Raw genomic sequence first — 25,746 nt, forward strand, 5'->3', positions numbered from 1 at the left:
CTCTCTTCACACATCTCTTCCCCCACCCCCCACCCCCAATTGCCACTGAGGAAGTGACTGGGACAGTTAGGCTGCTGCACATGTCCCTGGAATGGGGGAGCACAGATTGTGATACACCCCTCTGTGTCATGAAGAGGATACTGCGGTGTTTGGGGTGATGTGGGTCCGGGAGCAGAAGTGATGTCAGGTGAGGCACCACTGGGAGAGGGCGTACTGACATTGCGGAGCGAATCCCCAAGGCGCAAGTGTGGTGAGTGAGCACAGTCACACGCTGAAAAAGCAATTTCAATGAGCAGTCAGAAAATGTTTTGGTAGACCCGAGGCTCCAGTCACAGGTGCAGTGGAAATGGTATGGTTCCATTGCACAGATGAGAGATGATTTGGGTAATTGGGGGAGGGAATCTGCTTCCAATGTATGCTGCATGGGCTCATTAAACAACAGGTTATGGTCGGTGAGGCAAGGGCAGGCTTTGGAGAGGAGCTTGGTTATGGAACTGTCACTATACAGATCTGGTGGGCATAGAATAAGCAATACTGGACGTTGGCTCATGATCAGGAAAGGTGCGTGAGCTGCAGTGGCTGCTCTAGATTGAGAGTGCCTGGAGTGAAGATTGTCTTTCGCACAACCCCTGAGACAGCCCCTCTGCCATGAACCACCACTTGGCGCAGGGGAAGGAGTGAGGCCACAGTAATCCATACTTACATAAAACACACCCTCTCCCATGCCTGTATAGATAGTCCATAGATTTAGATTTAAAAAGGCATCTGTCCCATTTTAGGTATCTACAGCTATTTTTTTATATCTATGTTAAAAAAAAAAATCCAGCCATATTCATCTATGTTTCTATGGCTGACAGCTGTCCTAGGACTGATCTCATTTTACGACTCTAACCCCTCCGCTCAGCCTTCCCCCACTTCTCTTATTGTTTCAGTGTCCTTTCCCCATTTCTTTTTGCTCTCTGCTCCCTACCTGCCACCTCCCACCCCACAGCATTTGTGCACAGGAACACTCAGGAAACTGCAATAAATTAAGCTAAAGTGAATTTAGGCCATGTCTACATTGCAAGTTATCAAACATAAAGTAGATCCTTGAATGGCAAAATTCTCTGCTAATGTAAATGGGTGACTTTAACTCTGAGAGACTTTCCACTTAATGACTGGTGAAGGGGGAAGTACTTGGACTCAGTGCTGGAATTATTAGGTGAAATTGTATGGCCTGTGTTATGCAGGAGGTCAGAGCAGATTATCACAATGATCTCTCCTGGCTTCAGAAGCATGATATCTGTATAAAAGACGAAATCCCATCTCCCTGAGGGCATAGCTACACAGTGACACTCAGAAAAAGTTCAGCCAGATTAGCTGAAGGTGCACATTTAAGATTTAAGTGCATTAAACCATTCTGTGGGGCTTCATTCAAGTGTGATATGTCTTTATGGCTTATCTACATGGAAAGTTAGTGCATGACAGCCAGGATGTAAATTTACAATGCACCAACTTGCCATGCAGGACATTGCTACAGCATCCATACAGGGGTCAATAAGCCTAATTCACTTTTATGCCTTTATGGATGTCCTACGTTTAATTTTCCTGGATGGAAAATCTCTTCCACTGGAAACAATGACCTTGTAAAAAATAAAAAAAAAATAAAAAAAAATTTCAGAATTATGTCAAAATGGTGAATTTTGCAATGTTATCATACATTTCCCAAGTTGTAAACTAAGTGAGTTTGAAAATTTTGTGAGTACACTGAAGGAAAAATTTACAACGACACTGGGCGTCACCTTCAATAGAATTATTTCTATCCTATTGAAGGTGTCTCGGGAAAATGTAGAGGGTTTCTTCCATAACTGTATTATAATGTAACAGCAGATTCAACAGCCCGAAGGAGCTCCAACCAGTATCAAGCTATCTGAATTGCAAACCTATTTTGTGTTGGTGGGGCAATGGGTATAAATCAGGAGGAGTTGGAAATCTTTGTTCAGAACAAAGTCAGGCCCCCTCCCAAACACCAAGTGCTCCTGCACCCAATACCCCTTTCCTGGGAGACAAAAAAAGGCAGAGAGGAAACAGTGGGAACTTTTCCCATGTTGGCCTGAACAGTTTCCTCAAATGAACAAAGAGGAAAATGAGGATTTAGTATTCTTAGAACAGAATCAGGCCAACATCTGGGGCTGGTATAGCCATTCAGAGACATTGAGAGAAAGTGATTTTAACTGAGCCATGGCCATCTGCTTTCCCTTTCTCATTGGTGTTAAACAGTGCCTGAAAAAATGTGTATGGAATTTGGAACGCAACCAGCTATTTATCCTAGGTATGACACTCACAAATGTATTTGTGTGTGTGGATTTCTGGCCTCCCTCACAGACCACGTCAGGAACACAAAGCCATGACTATTGGCATAGTTTCCATGGCAGCACAGATGCTGCATTTGCTATTATTGCAGCTTCTGTTGCCTGTATTCATATGAACTACCTAGACAGATGTCCGTGACATAGGTGACCCGTTGAGGGTCCTCTGGTACCAAGAGAACCTGTTTAATGCGGGTGCAGCTGACACGTTCTGTTCCCTTATGCAGTTCCTTTTGGAATCTGCATGTATCAGTTCTGTTGCTTGTGCTCCTGTGAAGAGAAGAAAGGAAATCTAAGTGATCACGCACTGCAAGCAACAGGGAGACAGTATGGTCCAGTGGGCTGAGCACCAGAGCAGGGTCAGGGAACCTCAGTTCTATCCCCAGTTCTGGCAGTGACCTGCTCTGTGACCTCAGGCAAGGCACTTTCCTTTGCTGCGCTATGCACAAAGTCAGACTAGATGACCACGGTGGTCCCTTCTATATATACACCATGATGGGCATTGGCAATCTTCCTATATATATTCCTTTTGAATCCCAGGAAGTGAACAAGAGTCACAGAACTTATATTGTGCACCCTGATGATTCATGTCCCATTCCTCATATTAGACTCCAATTTTGAGCCCTGGAGCCTGGATTTATGAATCACTGCCAGCCACCACATGATTTGCTGCCCCAGCCTAGACCAATAAATACAGAATTTCTTACATGGTTTATTTTGATAGTAAATCCAATTTATTCCATGCTGCCATTGAACTTTAAAAGGTTCATGTTCTGCAGACATTTGTATTGACTAGGAGGAATAGCTCATGGGAGAGGGATAGGTCAGTGGTTTGAGCATTAGCCTGCTAAATCTAGGGTTGTGAGTTCAATCTTTGAGGGGGCCATTTAGGGATCTGGGGCAAAAATTGGGGATTGCCCCTGCTTTGAGCAGGGGGTTAGACTAGATGACCTCCTGAGGTCCTTTCCAACCCTGATATTCTAAGTGAAATCTTGTAGAAGGTGTCAGGGGCAGATGGGTGTTGCAGCTGGGCAAGGAACAGTTCAGGATTTTTGTACCCACCAATGTGTGTGTGGGCAGTGAGGGGCTGGGGACAGTTGGTTTATTATCCAGGTGGACATTGGGACTTTTGCTTTTGAGAAGGGGGGTCTGATGGGCTGTATAGACCCTCAACTGGCAGCAGACACTAAAGAGTTAATGAAGAAAGTAATTACTAAATGGGTGGCTAGCAACAGCCTGGGATGAAAAAGTGCAACAGATAGAGCAGGATGGATGCTTGGAGAGACTGAGAGCCACAGTAGAGCAGCTCCACAGCATCTGGCAGGGAGGAGCTACCTAAAGAAATCAATTTCCTGGCAGAAGGATCTAAGGGAGGTTACTATACAGAAGATGCCTGAGAAGGCCAGGGAGGAAACAGGAGACCTGTCTTGAACTTCCCCACAAAAGGTCTCTGGGCTGGGAACCAGAGGCTAAGGTGATCCTGGGACCCCTATCACCTTTCCCTGCCAAAGGGAAGAGGGGCAGAGGCTGCTGAAGCTCCAGACTAGGGGTGGAGGTCCTAACATAACACCACTGAACTTTATTTTTGTCCCATTATTAACATCCTTTGTTCCTCCCCTGATGAAGAAGGGAGAGGGAGATATTGGGCCCACTCTGGGACTAGTGGTTGGAGGCTAATCACAGGCTCTTTAGGGCCTGGGCATGTGACCCCCTTACTAGCCTGGAAGGGGCTGGACTCAAACAACCCACATATCTGCCATCCAATAATGAGCAAATAGAACATTCACTTGCTGTTTCTGGTAAAATGATCATCAGTGCAATAGTTAACAATGCTGACATTCATGCTATCATTACCCTGCAGAGTTAACACTCCCTTGAGAGGAAAGACAGTTTACACCTTGCAGTACTACTGTTCCAAGCTGTCTACAGCCTCAGGTAGAAAACACATTCCCTTCACATTTAGGTATCTATGTAGCCTTAATAAACCATGATAAGGTTTAGCATTAAAAGTCCAGATACACTGCTCCTGGCATATGACGGTTCAGTGACACAAATCAATCATAAACCTGTCCTTAAGAAGCCAGTTAAACCCAGGTTATGGCTGTTTTGCATCTCTGGACTGGTGCACAGTAGCAGGAACAGACTGGTAAATCTAAATCTGGCCGTAAGTGATTGGGTGTTTGTTTGGGGGGAGTGGGGTGTTTTTAAACAAAAGCTTAGATTCAGGAGCACAATTATGCAGCAATTTCAAAATAATCTGAACTGATGCAGCAATTAACATATCTGTATAGTCACATTAAACACCAGGCTCTGCTTGTGTCCTAGTTGCGCTTTCCTTTCAAAATGTTCAGCAGGTGCACGTTCCACTTCTGCCCCTTAATGCAGAGGCACATGCCCAATTTAGTGGCACAAACCCTTTGACAATGTAGCCCGTACTATATTTCTTATAATCCCCCATGGCCTAAGCAATCCAACAAAAATATCATGGGGCGTAAGGAATTCTGTTGAAGGAAAAGTGATAATTGGCATAATTAAAATATTATTTTTAAATGAGTGATTATATAAAGCAGTACAAAACTAAGAGCATCTATACACCGATGCACGCAGCCTCCAATGAGGCTCATTCTAAAAATGATAATGTGTTAATTTACTGCAGTCACACACAAGTGTGATAAACAGCTTCTCGTTATGGACTGGAAAAAAAAATGTTGCTCTTCCTAATGAGAGGATTCTCAGTACAATGCAACTTTTGAAAGACCTATTTTAATGAGGCTATTTTTAGCCCTTATTCTTCCTATTTCCAAGTGAGATGAGATACAGGGTAGGAACAGCTCAGTAAGATGAATACAAACAAATGGTTGAAATAATTGAGCAGTGACACAGTCTTACTTTACATATTTGTGATGAATAAGATTTAATCTCCTACTGCTTTTTATATCACACATTGGACATTTTATATTCTTCCTCCGAAGCAAAACAGCAGGGAACTTAATCATTAAACAGCTTATTCTTGAAAATCCCAGGGAGATTGGATCTTCATCATTGCAGGTATAGTGTCAAAATAAATATGACATCTTGACTTTGAAGGAAAAGAGTGCATGTGTGTATAATGCAGTCTGTGCAACACTCTCTGTTAACACTCAGCAAGGGATTTTTCTTTTTTACATGAAATTTCTCTCAAACAATCTTAATGCTCTCCAGAAATCTAGATAAGTCCTGTTAATTGGACTTCTGTCAAAAATGGGTCGGACTGCTTTTGATCTGAGCTGGAATGACATTACTCAGGCCCAGGCCCACGAACACTGAAATAAAAGGGCATTGAGTTAGGTGTTTAAGATGGAATTTTCAAAGGAGCCTAAGGAGACAGGAACCAGAGCCCACTGAATTTCAATAGGATTTGGGTGCCTGACTCTCTCAGGGTCTCCAACAAATCCTAACCTTAGTAACTGTATTCTAGCACTTTCCATTTTTCTTCCTCTGAAACATGAATAGAAAATGCTTGTTCATCGTTGAAAGAACTGTTTCAGTCATATCTATTATGGCAACGAGCTATGTGGGCTTAAAGAAAAATCATATATAATTTGATGGTGAAATGATAGATTCTGCTATAAAACTAAGATTTGTGTTCAAGAGTATCTTTTCTACAAAGGCTGACACACCTTTAACACCCAAAGCATTTCAGGATCCATTGTTGAACAGCAGTAATTCATATACAGAAGTGGACGCTTCTACCTAGCAAATTATTTCTATATTTCAGTATCCAGACTGGTTTCAGAGTAGCAGCCGTGTTAGTCTGTATTCGCAAAAAGATAATGAGTACTAGTGGCACCTTAGAGACTAACCAATTTATTTGAGCATAAGCTTTCATGAGCTACAGCTCACTTCATCGGATGCATTCAGTGGAAAATACAGTGAGGAGATTTATATACACACAGAACATGAAAAAATGGGTGCTATCGTACACACTGTAAGGAGAGTGATCACTTAAGATGAGCTATTATCCAGACTGTTGCAGAAAGCTTGCATGGTTTTTGTTGTTGTTATTGTAGTTGGACTTTTCCAGATCCTTGATGCCTTTAAAAAAAAGCAAACAAACCTTGAGCTTATAGCAATTTTGAGAAAATCAAATTCCATCTGTTTCTACTACAAGAAGGAAACTGAATAGTGAGGGAATCAAGAGGAATCTCCATTTGCTGAACACCATTCCAAGTAGCCTAGAGCAAGATGGCTTGTCATTCGTACCATTTTTAAAACAAAAACAAAAAAGTGCTTATTAACATCTACACATCAGAAACTTACAAACGTTTTATGGCATATCCATTCTTCACTGACATGAAATCAATCTTTCATAATTTTAGACCTTGTACATGTGCAATTTTACATAGCTATTTACTATCAGTGTATGGTAAGAACCTGAGGGCCCAAACAAGATTGGAAGCCCATTGTGATGGGTATTATAAAAATAAACAGAGCTTTTGTCTCAAGGAGACTACAGACTAGACAAGACAGACATGGGAGTATGGTCCCCATTTTATACAAGGGGAACTGAGATACAGAGGTTAATTCCTATTTTGACCAGGGTTATAGTGACAGAACTATGAATGGAGCCCATGTGTAACCATCCAATGCCTGGACCAGAAGATTGTCTCAATATACAAATACACTTCTTCTCATGAAACAATTCAAATGGGCCAAAGCTCTCTTCCTGCTTACTATGGCACAAAACCCGCCTGCCTATGGCTGTAAATATGAAACACTGGAGAAGTTTTATTATGATGTTTTCAATTAGTCTTACATTGTTGGAAAAATTGGCATGAATGGAAAAAAATATTGTGTATGATGCAGTACAAGAAGAGACTTGGTCTCATGCTAACAGCACACAACACAATTATTTTTACTTGGAAGTGATTTGAATGTTATATTCACTTCCAGGGGAATTTCATTGTTATTTGGCATCAATTAACATAAAAAGAATGTGTTACATGGCTTATGTGGAGGCAGAAATATTTATCGTAAGTGTAAAATTATGCTTATTCATGATTAACTCTGATATTTATGTTGATATAATTTTTCCATTGTAACTAATTTAGCATTAATGAATGTTCAGATTAGCATCTCCTTAATGCTAATACATCAACAATGGGAATTACTAGGAATTTTACTCTTACAAATTTTAGTTGATGCATGTACTTGGGAATCACAGAGAGCTGGTCTTTTCAGAAAGTTGATGAAACAGCCTTTTCATATTCATATCCTGCCTTCCTAAAGGATATTTTGGCCTGATTCTCCATTGCACTCACTTTGTGTTTATGTAAATGACTGCATAAAGTGAAGAACAAAGTAGGTACGGCACACATTCTGTTATTTAGGTTCTCGTATAATCCTCCTCATTGTAGTATCTGAGCATTTTCCAAAAGTGCAGTGAGCAATGTGAGTAGCATCTGTCAGGTGTGGTTCTTTCTCTCATCCTCTCTCCAAAGAGAAATTCTATGGGCTTATTGTTGTTTTATTTATCATTTGATGTACAGTGAGCTGTGTGCTTATATTAGCAAAAACAAGGTTGAAGAAGCGCACCTTGCACTTGCCATAAGTGTTAGTGAAGTATGTGGTGGTTCTTCTATCAGGTCGGAATTCATTCCAGTCCTGGACTGGTCCACACAGAAGTTCCATCTCCTGCTCACTCACTTTGCACTGAATATTCATCTATTAAAATTATTTCTGAAAAGCTGATCCTGGGCAAAACTTTGAAATTTATTCCAGTAAACGCCTATTGGCTCTGAGGGTATGATCTTAGATCTACTCGAGTTTATAGCATTCACATTTGCTTCAATAAGTTCAGGAAGAAACTGTAAAGTGTAAAATTATGTTCAAATGGGGCAAATTTGAGAATTTGGCTCAGATGGAAAAAATCAACATTTTCAGGGTGATATGCCATTTAGTGCCTGTAACAACCCATTTTAATTATTATATTACTCTTTTTGCTATGCTCCCAGCTCAGGTCAGACTCAAAAGTAAAGAATCAGGATGCTTATGTCCATACCTTTAATGTTGATGCAGAGTACAGGTACAGAGTATCATATAAGGAATATAAATGTCATCTGTATCTGTTGCCTTGTGCCATGGTGGTAGAATTGAAACTGAGACTTCATAAAGTTTTAGTTCTACATCTGGTTGAACAGGTAATGATGACTAGTTTATCCTACAAATAAAGTGCTTCATCTTGACAATGAATTGCCCATGAACAAACTGCTGTTTGGGGGTGGTTGCTTGCTATTCGGAATTGCCCAAAACATTAATTGAACAAACAAATTTCAGCCTCTGGGCAATCAGTGAACCTGATTGCAGTGGGCTGATTGCAGTGAAAGCCCTCCTCCCCCCCCCCCAAAAAAAAAAAAGGGAAAGCACCTATCTGAAAATGTGGTGCTTATGCAAATAGTGCAGGCTCCCTATCTCCCCTGTACTACTTTTCTGGATTCTTAGGTCAAACTACTCCCCTAAAATACTAACTCCCCCCTTCCCCCCCCATACAGATGCTCCATCAGCATGTTCAAGGGTGTCCACCTAACTTGAATCCCTAGAGGCTAAATGGCCAAGCTATGTAGAAACAAAAATATAAAATGGAAGGGTAATTTTCAGTGGTCAAATAGTAGAAGATAATGTGCCAGATCCTGCCCTGTTACTACAATGTAAAGCATGCAAAACTTCAACAGAGGTGAAGATACAATAGTGTAAAATTGGTGAAAGGGGGAGTGGAATCAGGTCCAATATGTCAAAGGAAAGGGAAGAAAAGGGTAATGAATTAGAACATCCTATCAAGACAAGATTGTGACAGCTTGAATTATAGAGCAAACTATGCCTCTGGACAGAAAGGACCAGTACACAAAGAATAGAGTAAAGCACAGAAGAGCTCAAAAGAGGCAGCCTACCTTTGTGAAACAATATTTTAAATTGTGTTCTTGTAAAATTAAGGACAACAGAATAGAGAACCCATCCCATTGTCTCAAAATTAAGGATCTCATAGGGCTGCTCCCACATGGTCACTTCTAGTCTTAGTTCCACTATATGGGATCAGCCCTTCAAGTCAGTCTTCTCCATTCCAGTTGGTCTCAAAGCAGTTCCTCAAACTCCACAGCTAAAATCCTTTTGTATAACATCTATCCATTTAGTTTTGGGTCTTCCAGTCCTTCTCTTACCTGCTACCTCTAAATTTAACACCCTGTTTCCTATATATTCTTCCAGTCTCTCTTTCACATTCCCAAACCATCTAATCCTAGATTTCCTCAGCTTTTCTATCATCAGTAACTCTGTCACACTTCCTCTAATTTGTTCATTCCAAACATGGTTCATCCTTGCAGCTCCAAGCATCCATCTAACACTTTCATTTCCACTGCATTCAAGATCTGCTCCTCTCTCTTCCTTGGTACCTACCATTTGAGCTATACAAAAGCATTAGTCTTAGCTCTTACTTTTCAATTTGATAAGTGTTCTCCTATCACTTCATTTCACCCACTTCTCCCCATTTAGTTCATGCCTTTCTTGTTCTGCTTATAAGTTCATTGGTAAGTTCACTGTATCTGGTACCCGAACTTCTGTACTGTTTGCAGTGGCTCCCCTCCGCCCAACCTGACTTAATCTTGTTGTCTTCCCGCAAAGTATCACTGACTCTGCAGACTATATACTGTCTTATTTATGCTGATTTTCATGAAATGTCTTTCAATTATGCACATTTATCTCATCTTTCCATCTTCTTCCACTTCATCTTTGCTCTCCCCTAGGAGCGCTACATCATCTGCAAAAAGGCACCAGGGTACGACTTTCTGCATTTCTGTAAGTGCATGGAGCCCCAGCATGAACAAAAAAGGGGCTTAGTGCCAATCCTCGATGTATTTAGCCTCTTACTAGAAATGGAGTTGCTATAGTTTGATAGTGATGTGGGAATATGGTGTGGATAGGGTAAGTGACAGGATAATTTTGGTTGTTTGCTATTCAGTATGCCCCCCTAAATGTTGTTCATGCACATGGACTCCAAGTGGAATGTGATGAACAAGAAAAAGGATGTCTGGAGAGAAATAAACACCGTTTTACAGAAAGTGATGCAGAGCCCTCACTAGAGCTGACCTTAGTGGTCAGGTGGGAGGGACAGTAAATGCTTCAACATGCTTCAATATGCCATGGATATGGACATACCTTCCCCTTCCTTGTTCCTATCTTACAGTATGTCCAGACATATGGTTTAGTAGTTAATACATTTTTATTTCACAATGAAGGACTGGCTCTGCCTAAACCTCAAGTATCATCCCATGGATTGATTCAAATCTTAAATAGCTTTCTTTAAAAACTAAACAAGCCCAAAACCTCCTCATTACTTTCTTAGTAATTAAATCCATCCTTTCAAGGCATTGCATGGGGTTGGCATTCCCTTGGGCTCAAGCAGCTAAAACCTACTGCCATTCTTTTGAACAAGTACCCACAATCTCTTCCTTATTTACAAGATAAATAAGTAAACTAACTTCCTAGTACTAGAAAAAACTCAAATGTGAAGAGGATACAAAGGCCCAGATTCCACTTTCATATGAACATGTGGGATTCCACAAGACGTAAATTTGGCAGAACTTAACGCAATGTCAACTGAGAGTATGCTAATGCATTAACTTACCCACGTTACTTGACAAGAATTTCATTGATGCTAGAGGTGCTGATCTGGTTTGAGCTGAGAATCAGCCTGTTCCCCTGCAACAAGGTGGTTCAATATAGGCTCAGCTAGTGAGATATATTCTTGCTCCTCTCCTTGCTCCAGTTATTAACCCTCATACTCCTATTATTTCTACCAACTTTTAGGAGGATCAGCAGGTCTGGCAGCAATTCCCTTCTGGCCCCTACTGTGCCGCTCTGGGTGTCTGTTTCTGAAGTTGCTGCACGCAGACAACTTTTCTTCATGCCAACGTCTGTACCAATATGCAATGGCTGAAAAAGGCATCTGGACATTTTAGGTTAGTTGCATCTCTTAAAGTATTTTGTACCAAGTACTAAATGGTAAACCCTGGAGTACGGAAGACTGCATTATTATTTAATAGTATATTCTAATAGTGGTCGGTGGACTCAATCAAGATAGGTCACCATTCTAGGTGCTGTACAAACATAGAGGTAGACTCAGAGCTGGTCTTTATTTGATTTATCTAATCTTGCAAAGCAAATCAACAACAGAACCAAAGAATTCAGGAGCTTTCCCTCGTAATACTCTGCTCTAGCCACTAGGCAACATTCCCTGTCCTGTGCAATATCTTACCGTTGTCTACTGCAGTTTAAAGTTGATGCAGAAAGATATCTTTTTTTGACACACACATTCTTCTCATTAGTCTCTTCAGGAGCAGGGCTACACAAAAAGTCACTAGTGACCATTCTGCCCTGAAATCAGTACTGTGCCATGAACTAATGATATCCTTTACTGTAGCTAGTCATTGTGAGGATGAAGCAGTTTTGCCTTTGTTCAGTGTAACCTGCAGAGAAGTGAATTGTAAACTCACCAAATGCTAGATTTACTAAATGGGCCTTTTATTTCCCTTGAAATGGGATCCATCTGCAATACAGGATATTTCAGGTAACAGATATTTAACCTTCTGTATACTTAGCTTTGATCTCATTGCACAATAAATGCACACTTCTCTGATAGAGCAGAACAAAATGAAACAGGCAGGCTCTGTCTTTACAAACTTAGAATCTAAAGCAAGAGCTAAGATGTTTAAAATAAATAACACAAGCCTCACATTTTAAGTTACCTGAATGGTGTAACACAGTCCAGTAAAAGCCAGGGAAATGAATATTAAGGCTACTGCTCCATCCTTGACAATTGATAAACCAGTTGACACATGAGGTTCTTGATTTAATCAGTAAACACATCCCCCCTGTGCAACCTCTCTACTCACCATAAAAATATCCCCATGCACTACCATTTTTCTCCCATAAAGATTCTTATGTTACTCTGTCACTGCAAAGAATGAGTTCATGCACTAATCTCACACTTCACATTTGCAGTCAAATTCCCACCTGTAGATACTGCCTCCCAGGCCTTCCCTGTTTTTTCCCCTCATACATGTTGTGCTCCATTAGAAACTTCCACAGGATTCTCCTACACCCTTTGTGGAGATCCACCATCTTCAATGGGTTATAGGTTTGACCTTAAGAGATGCCAATCGGCTCTTTCCATTGACTTCAATGTGTTTTGGATCAGGTTATTAGAGCCCCCAACGATCCATAAAAACTCAATCTTTTCCCCTTGTTTCCCTCAGAAATTAAGGGCTGTTTTCCTTGGAGGCTGAAGTTCCTTTTGAACAGAACAAATGCGCTTTCCGTTAAAACAACATTTCAGGTGAATTACAAGAGTTGGATTCCTTTCCAATTTCTAATATTCCTGGTGTGAAAAATATAAGGAAATACTGTGGCTTTTATTTGATGATTTTATATAATCATATGAAAGTGTGGTGCGTTATGATTTATTGTCATGATTTGGGGATGATTGCATGACTAATGAGTGGTGAAGTCATTAGTCCTCCCAAATGAGAGCCAATAAAACCTTTTACAGTACACACAGCTGTGTGTTCTGTATATGCAACTTAGGTTAAAGACAAACTATTTTAGGCATGTTTTAGAGTTGTAAAATGTTTTTATTAGGATTAATTTTCATAGTCCTTAGCTTGTAAAGCTAGGTGCTTTAGTTACCAGAGTTGAACTTTATAGACCTATGAGGGAAAGGAATAAATATAGCTGACCTAAATGAGCTTTGTATATAAACATGTCATAACCTTAAAGTCCAGTGTCTCCAGAATGTACAGAACTATATACAAATGCAAGCTTCTCCACTGGAAAGCTGGGTGCTGTGGGGAGCCTGGCCGATGGCACGATTTGGCAGGCATATGCAACAGATGTAGTCAGCACTCCTTCCAGTGCAGGTCAGCTCTGCCTTTTGTCCTCCCTATGCCTGTAGCTACCTATATAGGTGAACGAAGCTGGTATAGATCTTCACACACTCCCTGCAGTGCATCTCTGCTGGAATGGCCACAAATTAGCCCCTTATGTTACTGATGAGTTTGCCCCTTTGTGGGGAAAATATATAGGAAGCAAGTAAAGAGCAGGAATACTTCTCCACAGCTGCTTAGAGTTTTCTCCAAAAACATTTAGTCAAAGAATGGCAAGTGCCTCTCCTCAGCCCTCCAGAATAGGTCATTGATATGGTTCCCAAATCTCATGGATTCCTCAGGCTGCACATACATCCAAGAGATCAGTGAGAAGCAGGGCTCATCCACGTGGAAATTATGTGCCACAATGCTCCTGCTGGTTCACCAACTGTGCCACTCCCTAACAGTACATATCCAGCGTGGATGTGCTGCCTGGATTTTCCCCAGATGGTGACTCCCTTTCCAGTTGGAGGAAAAATGTGGCCTGCACACTCGCCCTCCACCCCTGCACTGCTCGTGCCCTCCTTACTTGTGCACCCCAGGGCCATGAAGCACCCTCCCCAGGTTCCAGAGAACAGGAGGATGCCATCTAAGAAGCTGCTGAGTCCAATTTCTACTCAGGAGGGGAGATTTATGTGCACAGAATCACAGGCATGATTAGGGTGACCAGACAGCAAGTGTGAAAAATCGGGACAGAGGGTGGGGGGTAACAGGCTTCTATATAAGAAAAAGCCTGAAATATCGGGAATGTCCCTATAAAATCGTTACATCTGGTCGCCCTAGGCATGATCCAGCCTTACATTACCTAACAAAGTGGAATGACTCTAAGGTGTGTGTGTGTGTAGTAAAAATAGTTCATTCTGTATTAATCACTGCACATGCAGACAAGGCTGCTTTTCAGTGTTTTAGCTCTGGTCTACACTAGGACTTTAGGTCAAATTTAGCAGCGTTAAATCGATGTAAACCTGCACCCGTCCACACAATGAAGCCCTTTATTTCGACTTAAAGGGCTCTTAAAATCGATTTCCTTACTCCACCCCTGACAAGTGGATTAGCGCTTAAATCGACCTTGCCAGCTCGAATTTGGGGTACTGTGGACACAATTCGATGGTATTGGCCTCCGGGAGCTATCCCAGAGTGCTCCATTATGACCGCTCTGGACAGCACTCTCAACTCAGATGCACTGGCCAGGTAGACAGGAAAAGAACCGCGAACTTTTGAATCTCATTTCCTGTTTGGCCAGCGTGGCAAGCTGCAGGTGACCATGCAGAGCTCATCAGCGTAGGTGACCATGATGGAGTCCCAGAATTGCAAAAGAGCTCCAGCATGGACCGAACGGGAGGTACGGGATCTGATCGCTGTTTGGGGAGAGGAATCCGTGCTATCAGAACTCTGTTCCAGTTTTCGAAATGCCAAAACCTTTGTCAAAATCTCCCAGGGCATGAAGGACAGAGGCCATAACAGGGACCCGAAGCAGTGCCGCGTGAAACTGAAGGAGCTGAGGCAAGCCTACCAGAAAACCAGAGAGGCGAACAGCCGCTCCGGGTCAGAGCCCCAAACATGCCGCTTCTATGATGAGCTGCATGCCATTTTAGGGGGTTCAGCCACCACTACCCCAGCCGTGTTGTTTGACTCCTTCAATGGAGATGGAGTCAATACGGAAGCAGGTTTTGGGGACGAAGAAGATGATGATGAGGAGGAGGTTGTAGATAGCTCACAGCAAGCAAGCGGAGAAACCGGTTTTCCCGACAGCTAGGAACTGTTTCTCACCCTGGACCTGGAGCCAGTACCCCCCGAACCCACCCAAGGCTGCCTCCTGGACCCAGCAGGCGGAGAAGGGACCTCTGGTGAGTGTACCTTTTAAAATACTATACATGGTTTAAAAGCAAGCATGTGAAAGGATTACTTTGCCCTGGCATTTGCGGTTCTCCTAGATGTAGTCCTAAAGCCTTTGCAAAAGGTTTCTGGGGAGGGCAGCCTTATTGCGTCCTTCATGGTAGGACACTTTACCACTCCAGGCCAGTAACACGTACTCGGGAATCATTGTAGAACAAAGCATTGCAGTGTATGTTTGCTGGCATTCAAACAACATCTGTTCTTTATCTCTCTGTGTTATCCTCAGGAGAGTGAGATATAATTCATGGTCACCTGGTTGAAATAGAGTGCTTTTCTTCAGGGGACACTCAGAGGAGCCCATTCCTGCTGGGCTGTTTGCCTGTGGCTAAACAGAAATGTTCCCCGCTGTTAGCCACAGGGAGGGGGGAAGGTTGAGGGGGCAGTCACGCGGTGGGAGGAGGCAAAATGCGACCTTGTAATGAAAGCACATGTGCTATGTATGTAATGTTAACAGCAAGGTTTACCCTGAAAGAGTGTAGCCACTGTTTTATAAAATGTGTCTTTTTAAATACCGCTGTCCCTTTTTTTTTCTCCACCAGCTGCATGTGTTTCAATGATCACAGGATCTTCTCCTTCCCAGAGGCTAGTGAAGCTTAGAAAGAAAAAAAAAACGCACTCGCGATGAAATGTTCTCCGAGCTCATGCTGTCCTCCCACACTGACAGAGCACAGACGAATGCGTGGAGGCAAATAATGTCAGAGTGCAGGAAAGCACAAAATGACCGGGAGGAGAGGTGGCGGGCTGAAGACAGGGCTGAAGCTCAAATGTGGCGGCAGCGTGATGAGAGGAGGCAGGATTCAATGCTGAGGCTGCTGCAGGACCAAACCAGTATGCTCCAGTGTATGGTTGAGCTGCAGCAAAGGCAGCTGGAGCACAGACTGCCACTGCAGCTCCTCTGTAACCAACCGCCCTCCTCACCAAGTTCCATAGCCTCCACACCCAGACGCCCAAGAACGCGGTGGGGGGTCCTCCGGCCAACCAGCCACTCCACCACAGAGGATTGCCCCCCCCCCCTAAAAAAAGGCTGTCATTCAATAAATTTTAAAGTTGTAAACTTTTAAAGTGCTGTGTGGCATTTTCCTTCCCTCCTCCACCACCCCTCCTGGGCTACCTTGGTAGTCATCCCCCTATTTGTGTGATGAATGAATAACGAATGCATGAATGTGAAGCAACAATGACTTTATTGCCTCTGCAAGCGGTGATTGAAGGGAAGAGGGGAGGGTGGTTAGCTTACAGGGAAGTAGAGTGAACCAAGGGGTGGGGGGTTTCATCAAGGAGAAACAAACAGAACTTTCACACCGTAGCCTGGCCAGTCATGAAACTGGTTTTCAAAGCTTCTCTGATGCGTACCGCGCCCTCCTGTGCTCTTCTAACCACCTGGTGTCTGGCTGCGCGTAACCAGCAGCCAGGCGATTTGCCTCAACCTCCCACCCCGCCATAAACGTCTCCCCCTTACTCTCACAGATATTGTGGAGCACACAGCAAGCAGTAATAACAGTGGGAATATTGGTTTCGCTGAGGTCTAAGCAAGTCAGTAAACTGCGCCAGCGCGCCTTTAAACGTCCAAATACACATTCTACCACCATTCTGCACTTGCTCAGCCTGTAGTTGAACAGCTCCTGACTACTGTCCAGGCTGCCTGTGTACGGCTTCATGAGCCATGGCATTAAGGGGTAGGCTGGGTCCCCAAGGATACATATAGGCATTTCAACATCCCCAACAGTTATTTTCTGTTCTGGGAATAAAGTCCCTTCCTGCAGCTTTTGAAACAGACCAGAGTTCCTGAAGATGCGAGCATCATGCACCTTTCCCGGCCATCCCACGTTGATGTTGGTGAAACGTCCCTTGTGATCCACCAGAGCTTGCAGCACTATCGAAAAGTACCCCTTGTGGTTTATGTACTCGGCGGCTTGGTGCTCCGGTGCCAAGATAGGGATATGGGTTCCGTCTATAGCCCCACCACAGTTAGGGAATCCCATTGCAGCAAAGCCATCCACTATGACCTGCACATTTCCCAGGGTCACTACCCTTGATATCAGCAGATCTTTGATTGCGTGGGCTACTTGCATCACAGCAGCCCCACAGTAGATTTGCCCACTCCAAATTGATTCCCAACTGACCGGTAGCTGTCTGGCATTGCAAGCTTCCACAGGGCTATCGCCACTCGCTTCTCAACTGTGAGGGCTGCTCTCATCTTGGTATTCATGCGCCTCAGGGCAGGGAAAAGCAAGTCACAAAGTTCCATGAAAGTGCCCTTACGCATGCGAAAGTTTCGCAGCCACTGGGAATCGTCCCAGACCTGCAACACTATGCGGTCCCACCAGTCTGTGCTTGTTTCCCGAGCCCAGAATCGGCGTTCCACAGCATGAACCTGCCCCATTAGCACCATGATGCATGCATTGGTAGGGCCCATGCTTTCAGAGAAATCTGTGTCCATGTCCTGATCACTCAAGTGACCGCGCTGACGTCGCCTCCTCGCCCAGTATCGCTTTGCCAGGTTGCGGTGCTGCATATACTGCTGGATAATGCGTGTGGTGTTTAATGTGCTCCTAATTGCCAAAGTGAGCTGACCGTCCTCCATGCTTGCCTTGGTATGGCATCCGCACAGAAAAAAGGCGCGGAACGATTGTCTGCCGTTGCTCTGACGGAGGGAGGGGTGACTGACGACACGGCTTACAGGGTTGGCTTCAGGGAGCTAAAATCAACAAAGGGGGTGTCTTTACATCAAGGAGTATTTCAGGCAGGACTTCACAGAGGGTTCCAATAAGAAATGGTGCACCTAAGTTATCGTTCTTATTGGAACAAGGAGGTTAGCCTGGCCTCTGATTGATACATGGCTAGATTTACCTCGCTGCACCTTCTCTGTGAGTGACTGCAGTGTGACCTAGAAGAATGAGTCCCCTAGACGGGGGAGAGGGGGAAGCAAATGAATACAGAACAAATCTGGTCTATTTCTTCTTCTGATCCACTCCATCTATCTTTTACATCTTTGACTGGCAGCAGACGGTGCAGAAGGACTGCATGCCATCCACATCTCATGGCTGCTCGGCAGAAGATGGTACAGTACGACTGCTAGCCATCCTCATCTCTTGCCTGCCTGGCAGAAGATGGTACAATACGACTGCTAGCAATCCTCATCTCCTGCCTGCCTGGCAGAAGATGGTACAGTACGACTGCTAGCAGTCCGTATCGCCTGCCCGCTCACCATAAGACGGTTCAATAGGACTGACTGCAGGACTAAAGAGAATGACCTGGTCAAGTCACTCCAAATTTAGTCCCTGTGCCCATGTCTGTCTAGGCGCTCCCAGCCGACGTGGCCAGGAGCACCTCGGACATGATGATGACGGCTACCAGTCGTACTGTACCATCTGCTACCACAAGGCAAGGGGTTGCTGCTACTGTGTAGCAATGCCGTACCGCGTCTGCCAGCACCCAGGAGTCATAGGGTGACGGTTACCTGAGCGGGCTCCATGCTTGCCGTGGTATGGCGTCTGCACAGGTAACTCAGGAAAAAAGGCGCGAAACGATTGTCTGCCCTTGCTTTCACGGAGGGAGGGAGGGAACGGGGGCCTGACGATATGTACCCAGAACCACCCGCGACAATGTTTTAGCCCCATCAGGCATTGGGATCTCAACCCAGAATTCCAATGGGCAGCGGAGACTGCAGGAACTGTGGGATAGCTACCCACAGTGCAACGCTCCAGAAGTCGACTCTAGCCTCGGTACTGTGGAAGCGCTCTGCCGAGTTAATGCACTTAATGCACTTAGAGCATTTTCTGTGGGGACACACACACTCAAATATATAAAACCGATTTCTAAAAAAACGACTTCTATAAATTCGACCTTATTCCGTAGTGTAGACATACCCTAATACACTTCTATAAACTTTCCCATTCCCTGAAAGAGATGATCAATTACTTTGTCTTATCTGTGATCAATCACTTGCCAAATTCTATTTCTAAAGCCAAAGGTATTTTTGATTTAAACAGGCTGACAAAGACACATTTTTGGCAAAGAAAACAGATTGTGTGAAATTTCTAGCACAACTCTATTTCAATTGAAATTGTCATTGGAATCTCTTTGTAGGCTTCAGTAGTTTAAGCAGCTATGCTAGCAGAGTTTATACCCTCTGAACCAAGGTTTTTTGCTTTACAGAGTTTACAAGTTCCTGTTTAGACTATTTCCTCAATTATAAACTTCCCAGAACTATCAGGAAGGTTGTAAACTCCAAAGAGGGCTGATAGGTTCAACTGTTCCTTGAAACTATCTTCAGAATTAACAAGTCAACAAGTCTAATAGGCCTACACCTTCATTAAGGACAAAAGAATAAAATAAATGTAGAATTTCTATAATCAGTCACTTTAAAGATGTGATGTTTCAAGTACATTAAGTATTTTAAAATGTGAAACATGTCATTTTTCAAACCTTCATACTGATCACCTCATTCATACCATACTTTTCTAAAATTTTCCTCTCTGCCAAGAAATCAGATATACAATGTTTCATGGTGAGGGATGGGGGGGAGAAGCTGTTTTGGGTTTCTTTAATTTTAGACCTCGAGATAGATAAAGCTGGAAGTGCTCTCATTGTCTTGTTATTGCCAACCTCAAGCATTCAAAAATCATGAGTGGCTTCAAAATAAGTTGTTGGGTTTTTTTTTAATGTATTTATTTATTTTAAAGGAGCAAATTTGGGGTTCTTATTTGCCTTCTGGTTTTTGGTTTTAGCGGTCATGTTTTCAAGCTTTTCTCTGCAGCCAGGCTGACTAGACACTTAGGCTATGTCTACACTTAAACGTGGGGGTATGATTCCCAGATCACATAGACATGCTTGCACTGCCTCTCATCAAGCCAACGTACTAAAAAATAGTGGAGCTGCAGTAGCACAGGCCAGCTTCCCTGAGTACATACACATCTGGACCCTGTGGGTATGTGCTCTGAGTGGCTAACCTGTGCTCGCTGCTGTCCCTACTACCATGGCTATCCTGCTGTTTTTAGCATGTTAACTCAATGAAAGCTAGAATGAGTAGGTCTACACAAGCGGGGAATCTTTGTCCTAGCTCCCAGTGCAGATGAAGCCTATCTTCAGTTAAAATGAATGCAGATGTTCTCATGAATTCACCTGATGCCGAGGATGGGGCTTTAAGAAAAAACACCCTCATACCCTAGTTATCTCTCATAGAAGAACACAACATGCTTCCTTATCAAATCTTCAGATGCCTAAGGCCATGTACAAAACTGCAGATGCAATTGAAAGCCTAATTTTTGTGCATAATTAATATAGCTGAGTACACAAACAACAAATCTCCTTGATCATTGGACCTCATTTGCACACAGCTGGGCATCTGCTGTTATGAATTTCAGATGTACACGTTCCACAGATGCTCTCTCATTGCCTGTAGCATTTTCAAGACTTCTCACAGACCTTATCACATTCAGGGAGACTCACAGGGCTCAAAGAAATTTAAAACATTTCAATCTCACAAATTCAACCTTTTCCACCTAGCTTTATTGTTGGCACTAGAACTCCAGAAGCAACATCATAAATATATTTTTAAACCAAATAGCACAGCCTGAAGAACGGGATGGTTCATAATGAGAACCATCCCCAAAGTGGCCCTCTGAGGCATTGTGCCTCAGTGGCATCCCTCTGAGATAATTCCTTGCCAGCTCTCACCTTGCTGCTGGTATGTCCAACACTTCCTGTGCTGGCTTCTCTATGCTAGTCAGTATGGTGAGGGTAGGCAGACTCTGCCCACTCACCCTCCACCTATCCCTGGAAGGTGGGGTGTGTTACTCCCTGCCCCTTCCTCTCCTGTGTGGGCATGTAATCAAAGTCCCGATCTAGCCTTTAATGTCCTCTTGTTTAAATATGTCCTCTCAGAACAACCTCACACTCTTTCTCCCCCCGCCCCCCGGAGAGAGGGATGCTAACAGTCAGCATGAAGGATTTTTTTCCCCTTCCCCAATCCTGATAGATGAGGGTTAAATTAATCTCATCATCCTAACTTCAGAGTCACTGCAAAATACAGTACATGTAAAATTAGAGGCAGACTTATCTTATAAAAAACACCTGGGAAATGCAATCATGTTTTATAAAGTAGCATTGTTTCTTCTTGCGACATCATTTTTCAATGTCACTTTTTCTGTTCCTCCCAATCATACAGCCCTTACATGATTTGTTATCCGACTTTTTCACACATTTAAGGGTTCAGCATGATAAAGTTTACTGAATAATTCTGTACTGTTACTTTACTGCTTCTGTGTTTGCCCTTTTCAATTATACCTTATACTTTGGAAGATGCTGGTTTTTTTCTAATGAGGATAGCTGTCTACTTTAAAAAAATAGAGTTTTGCTAATGTCAATAAAACTGGTTTTATAGTCTGCCTAGTTCTCAGGGAACTGTTTTAGTGGTACCAATTTTTTTTCATTACCTTCTTGTAATTATATTTGATTAAACAAGCTTCTTAGAGATCAACATTCAGACTTTGAAATGTCTATAAAAAGCTTATTTTACCTGCATCCCCAATTTTACTCTGTAGTTGGCCTCACAGTCACTTGCAACCTGCAAAACTATACTCATAACAATTTCTTTGAAAGACAACTGACAAAAAAAAATTAGAACTTATCTGCACCTTGATGCCCAGGGTATTATACTTTGACAATTATGTTTCAGACACATTTCTATCTCCTATATTTGAAATATTATATATAGATTATAGGATTAAATTTAAAATCAATTTATATTTCACTCTGTAAAATAGAAGTACCCCTCCCTTCTTATCTCAGGAGGAATCAATTCCCAGCTAAGAATACCCAAAAATCTGCCATGTGAAAGAAGAACTTACCAAGGTTAAAGATGAATTCAGCTCTTGAAGACAACTCTTGCTTCAAGCACTTTTGTCACAGGAGAGGCAATTGCTAGGGATAAATATTTGAAGTAAATGAAACATGGATTGAATCTGTTTATATGGTACTAAGTGCTTAATTTATGAAATTCTGATGTCTGAAAAAAATCACACAGATGCAAAGGAAAGGCAGGCAAAGCCCACGGAAACTTCAGGCAACTCCAATCTTGGAGAAATTCTTGGAAGATAGAATTGGGTGCATTAACACAGCACACAGTATCAGTTGGAAGTACAGCAGTGGGGAGCTGTCCACAGAAGGGAGCAGAAAGCTGCTAGGAGCCAGAGACCACAGGCAGGCAGAGGCCTGTGGAAGATTCCAGGTAGAAGTCTGAGAGTGGTTGCTCAGGAAAAAGCAGGGAGCAACCCAAAGGAATGCAAAAGGCACTCGGGGAGAGAGAAGAGAGTCTCGGAAGAGGCAAAGCCGAACCCAGAGGGTTGTCTGGAGAGTATTTAATTGAGAGCAATAGAATCCATCTTTTCTCCTCTCATCTGCAAGAGATAGCTTTTTCAAAGGGCTGTAGTTAGATTTAGAGGTGCAGGGGTAGTATTCCTTTGTCATCCAGGTCAATCATATACAACCCTTATCTTAAAATAACTGACATGCCAGATGACTTTAGGAATGTCTCTTACTCCCCTGCATGACCCACAGGAAAACTTATGTTTACAGCCACAGTGGAGGCATAGCTTTAGGAAGGAAGCCTCACTTGTTTTCTTACAACTGAGAGAAATTTTGGACCTGGCAATTAGAATTGGCATCATATCTAACATAAGGCATATGGAGCCTCACAACTGTAGAAGTTCAATTCCCAGATCTGCCACAGAGTTCTAGGGAGACTTTAGCCAAACTGTATAGGACCAGATTTTTAAAGGCATTTAGGCGCAAGAGCTGCAGATAGGTGTCTAGAGAGCTTCAAAAATGCCTAAACAAAGTTAGGCACCTAACTCCACCCAGATCCTAAAAAATATTTAGAGGCCTAACTCCCATGGAAATGAATGGGAGTAAGGTGTCTAATCTTGTTTAGGCATGTTTGAAAATCCTACTAGGCACCTATCATTGGGCCTCAGTTTCCATTTTTTAAAAACAAGCTTCAGGGATGTTGAAATTATCCTCAGATCAACTAATATAAACCTAAGAAATTTTGAATTAAAGTTAAACTAAAATGAAATTCAAATACCTTAAGGTGAAGGTAAGGCACCCAAGCAACCTTAACCTGTAGTGACACCATAAGGGGATAAAGTTACCATCTTCAAAAACCAATTTAATTTAATTTAGGCATATAAACTACTATGCACCAATTGTAATGCCATCAAGTTCATTAGGGTTTGGTTCAGAGGCACAACACACTCACACATTCAGGAGACAGTTTTTTAAAAAAAATATGGACAGGGCAATACCTTATATGGCTGCCGCTTTCAGCAGGTTGAGATATTTATATATACACGGACATTGTTTGGGACTGTCAGTCCTTCATGTTCCAAAGCTATTGACTTTGGTGAGATACATCTGAGGTTCTATCATTAAAACATCACTATTTAGAAGTGGTTTTCCTCTTTGTGTCTTTTGATTGGCCTCTCAGGATTTCAGGGAGCCTAGAGTGCACTACATGGCAGGTATTAAGGTTGCCATTCCATAGTACTTGCAGATAATTATGTAAAACATGCATCTTTTTTTGTTTAAATGAAGTATTCCGTAGTAATGGTCCAAAACACTGAAAACTTACAATAGTATTACAGTATTTTGTGCAATTACCATAGAACCTTTATGTGCCCGCAAGGGCTGGGGGGGAAGATACCAGCAAAAGGAGGACACTCAGGCCTAAGAATAGTAAACTATGCTTTATTGAAGGAAGGAAGAACTTACGCTCCAATCTGCGCAGGGAGTCCCTAGGATGCGCCGAGGGGCTGCAGGGGACTCTGGCCGTTCGGGACAGCTGACCAGGCAGGACTCCACTGTGGGGGAGTCCTCTGCGGCACTATATTCTCCGCGCTTATCTCGGGGTTACATGAGGTCAACAGCTGGTTACATTCTTATATATATAATTTATGCTTATTACATAAACTGAATCATCTACAGGCAAAAATATGCTGAGCTATGCTACAATATCTTTTGGCAGGGTCTGTCGGACAAAGTTCATTGAAACTGCCTGAATCCTCTGCTTACATCCAGTCACATACTCAGTCCACCACTTAGCTCCTCGCCAGTCTTCCGCAACCTTGCCCCTACACTTTATTTATGAGGGACATGACTTATATGGTTCTTTGTGAAATGTTGCCCTAAAGGCTATGAAAAGGTTAAGTAAAAGTTATTTACTCACAGCAGAATTTTCTAAAACCTTCAGACTCCATTGCTAACTTTGAGCACTCAGAAGATGACCTTTGAGTGGTCTCTCACACATGATCCACCTATTTACTTTCTGGTTAGCCACTACTATGATGACCCTCCACTATTCCTTCCACAATAACTTTCTCAAAATTTTTCTATCTTGATCCCTGACATCCAGGGTCTGCATCTCTCTAATACTATTTCTAAGGTAGGCATTTTTCCCACTCCAGGAGATACAAGAGTTTTCAGAAGGACCAAATGTCAAAAGCTTAAATGTTCTTCTTGTGAGCAGCATTTATTTCCCATGATTTGCATCTGTAAATCATTATGGAAATAGACTTTTCACCAGTCACACTTTGTATGTTTCAACATGCCTTATTTTTTCTATACTTTAAGGGAGGCCATAGCTGAGCAAGTCATTCCTAGTCATCTTCTGGATTCTTTGGAACAGCCTCCTTGACGGGATATATATGATGCCAGATGAATTTAATTTCCTGCTTTTTGCTAATACTGCCTATGATTTGCAACAACCTCTGGAGTCACATAAACAGATAGTGAGGAATAAAGACTGCTACTCAATGTGACAAAAACAAAATGACTGTACATTGACAAGACTAACAAGAACAGGATGCGAGTGGGCAACTAAGGATAGGAGACACAACTCAAGATATACCTTAGATGGGGAAACAGGCATTATAATAACTTATCCTCAGCAGCAACATTGACTGAGTGACATTTAAAGTTCATGACTTATAGTAAATTAGAGTATTCTATAATTGTCCCAGGCATTACAACTTACAATAGTGCTACTACAGTGTTTTGGACAATTACTGTAGCTTACTGTAAATGTTTTTATATGGAGTGATTTACAGGGTCTGGAAGAGTGAAGGGTAGCAGTGCAGTGATGGCTGACCCACTGCCATTCCATTCTGGCATATCCCTGTGCAGGAAGGTAAATACTGGCAAGTGAAAGAGAAATCCATTCCAAGCTAAGAGTTATTTAAAGTAAGAATGAGTAGTGGAATGATCTGACTTTTATTCCAGTATACTTATTGTCGTTTGCATAAATACCACAAAACAGTAACAAAACCAGGGAAAGGGCATACAGAACACAAAACAAAGCCACAATGATTCTGATTTATACTCTAGTGCTGTAAAATATGGCTAATTCACTGAAGCGATTTTGATACTATTATCTGAATATAATAGGACCAGGTCTGATCTGACTTGCATTTTAAATCACTAGAGAAAGGGTGAAATGTGACACACTTGTGAATACTGAAGACCTACTGCTTAATCCAGCTTCCATTTGAGTCAGC

General features: G+C 42.6%; 1 long non-coding RNA gene across 2 annotated transcripts in view; it reads left to right on the plus strand.

The window, feature by feature from the left end:
• Positions 1–25,746, plus strand: part of LOC125641738 (uncharacterized) — a 218,379-nt gene that overhangs the window by 12,236 nt on the left and 180,397 nt on the right. The window contains exons 2-5 of one of the 2 annotated variants that reach the window (XR_007358138.2): positions 11,187–11,338; positions 12,635–12,714; positions 14,739–15,147; positions 15,736–16,201. This is a non-coding gene — a long non-coding RNA (uncharacterized LOC125641738). Of the gene's footprint in view, positions 1–11,186; positions 11,339–12,634; positions 12,715–14,738; positions 15,148–15,735; positions 16,202–25,746 lie in introns of those variants that run through there. The other variant, XR_012669671.1, reaches the window with a different exon arrangement.

This window comes from Caretta caretta, chromosome 8, assembly GCF_965140235.1.
Source record: "Caretta caretta isolate rCarCar2 chromosome 8, rCarCar1.hap1, whole genome shotgun sequence".
Classification (NCBI taxonomy): Eukaryota; Metazoa; Chordata; order Testudines; family Cheloniidae; genus Caretta; species Caretta caretta.